The sequence below is a fragment of the Elephantulus edwardii genome, unplaced genomic scaffold (genome assembly GCF_000299155.1).
Source record: "Elephantulus edwardii isolate Elephantulus edwardi_28Jun2011 unplaced genomic scaffold, EleEdw1.0 scaffold00308, whole genome shotgun sequence".
Taxonomy (NCBI): Eukaryota; Metazoa; Chordata; class Mammalia; order Macroscelidea; family Macroscelididae; genus Elephantulus; species Elephantulus edwardii.
In genome coordinates this window covers 2,662,300-2,664,942 of record NW_006400058.1, presented here as the reverse complement: position 1 = coordinate 2,664,942, position 2,643 = coordinate 2,662,300, and positions in this window count along the sequence as shown.

The window sequence follows — 2,643 nt, the reverse complement described above, 5'->3', positions numbered from 1 at the left end:
GGTTTCCCCAGTGAGCCTTTGAAACATGCCTCTTTGTTGAGCATTGATAATAATGTGTGAATGGAATGCCGCATGCTTGAGGGCCCGCCGGTTTTCCCACTGAGCCTCTGAAAGATGCCTCTTCATTTCCTATTGATAATAATGCGTGACTGGAATTCCGCCGGCCCGAGGGCCCGCCGGTTTTTCCGGTGAGCCTCTGAAACATGCCTCTGCGTTCTACATTGATAATAATGGGTGACTGGAATGGCGCAGTCCCGAGGGCCCGCTGGGTTTCCCAGTGAGCCTCTTAAAGATGCCTCTTCGTTGTGCTTTGACAGTAATGGGTGACTGGAATGCACAAGTCTGAGGGCCCGCCAGTTTTCCCGTGAAATTTTGAAATATGCCTCTTCATTGTGCAGTGATAATAATGGGTCATTGGAATGCCGCAGGACCGAGGGCCTGCTGGTTTTCCCTGCGAGCCCTTGAAAGATGCCTCTTCTTTGTGCGTTGATAATAATTGGTGACTGGAATGCCGCAGGCCCGAGGGCCCTCCGGGTTTCCCTGTGGGCCTTTGAAAGATGCCTCTTTGTTGTGCATTGATAATAATGGGGGACTGGAATGCCGCAGTCCCGAGGGCCCGCGGGGTTCCCGGTGGGAATTTGAAAGATGCCTCTTCATTGTGCATTGGTAATAATGGGGGACTGGAATTCCGCAGGCCCGAGGGCCCGCCTGTTTTCCATGTGTGCCTGTGTAGGATACCTCTCCGTTGTTCATTGATAATAATGGGTGACTGGAATGCCACAGGCCTGAGGGCCCGCCGGTTTTCCCTGTGTGCCTTTGAAATTTGCCTCTTCGTTGTGCATTGATAATAATGTGTGAATGGAATGCTGTAGGCCCGAGGGCCTGCCGGTTTTCCCGGTGTGCCTTTGAAAGTTGCCTCTTCGTTGTGCATTGATAATAATGGGTGATTGGAATCCGCAGGCCCGAGGGCCCACCGGTAATCCCGGTGAGTTTTTGAAAGATGCCTCTTTGTTGTGCATTGATAATTATGGGTGACTGGAATGCCGCAGACCCGAGGGACCCCCGGGTTTCGTGGTGAGTCTTTGAAAGGTGCCTATTTGTTGTGCATTAGTACTAAAGGGTGACTGGAATGCTGCAGGCCGGAGGGACTACTGGGTTTCTCGGAGAACCTTTGAAAGATGCCTCTTCGTTGTGCGTTGATAATAATGGGTGACTGGAGTGCCACAGGCCCGAGGGCCCGCCGGTTTTCCCTGTGTGCCTTTGAAAGTTGCCTCTTCGTTGTGCATTGATAATAATGTGTGAATGGAATGCTGTAGGCCCGAGGGCCCGCCGTGTCTGCCTGTGTGCCATTGAAAGTTGCCTCTTCGTTGTGCATTGATAATAATGGGTGACTGGAATGCCGCAGGCCTGAGGGCCCACCGGTTTTCCACATTGAGCCTCGGAAGGACGCCTCTTCGTTTGGCATTGATAATAATGGGTGACTGGAACGCTGTAGGCCCGAGGGCCCGCCGGGTCTCCCTGTGTGCCTTTGAAAGTTGTCTCTTCGTTGCGCATTGATAATAATGGGTGACTGGAATGCTGCAGGCCCGAGGGCCCACCGGTTTTCCACGTTGAGCCTCGGAAGGACGCCTCTTCGTTTGGCATTGATAATAATGGGTGACTGGAACGCCGTAGGGCCGAGGGCCCACCGGGTTTCCCAGTGAGCCTATGAAAGATGCCTCTTCGTTGCGCATTTTTAATAGATGGTGACTGGGATGCCACAGGCCCGACAGCCCACCGGTTTTCCTGGTGAGCTGTTGAAAGATGCCTCTTCATTGTACATTGATAATAATGGGTGACTGGAATGCCACAGGCCCGATGGCCCGATGGCTTTCCCGGTGAGCCTTTGAAAGATCCCTCTTCATTCTGCATTGATAATAATGAGTGACTAGAATGGTGCAGGCCCGACAGCCCGCTGGTTTTCCAAGTGTGCCTCTGAATGTTGCCTCTTCTTTGTGCATTGATAATAATGGGTCATTGGAATGCCGCAGGCCCGAGGACACGCGAGTTTTACCTGTAAGCCTCTTAAAGATGCCTCTTCCTTTTGCATTGATAATAATGGATGGCTGGAATGCCGGAGGCCTGAGGGCCGGCCGGTTTTACCGGTGAGCTTTGAAAGATGCCTATTTGTTGTGCATTGATAATAATGGGTGACTGGAATGCCACAGGCCCGATGGCCCGCCGGATTTCCCGGTGGGCCTCTGAAAGATCCCTCTTCATTCTGCATTGAAAATAAGGGGTGACTGGCATGTCACAGTCCCGAGGGCCCGCCAGTTTTCCCACTGAACCTCTGAAAGATGCCTCTTCATTTCGTATGGATAATACTGCGTGACTGGAATGGCGCCGACCCGAGAGCCTGCCGGTTTTTCTGGTGAGACTCTGAAACATGCCTGTGCATTCTGCATTGATAACAATGGGTGACTGGAATGTCGCAGACTCGAGGGCCCGCCAGCTTTCCCAGTTAGCCTCTGAAAGATGCCTCTTCGTTGTGCATTGACAGTAATGGGTGACTGGAATGCACAAGTCCGAGGGCCCGCCGGTTTTCCCGATGAGCCGTTGAAAGATGCCTCTTCGTTCTGCATTGATAAAATAATGGGTGACTGG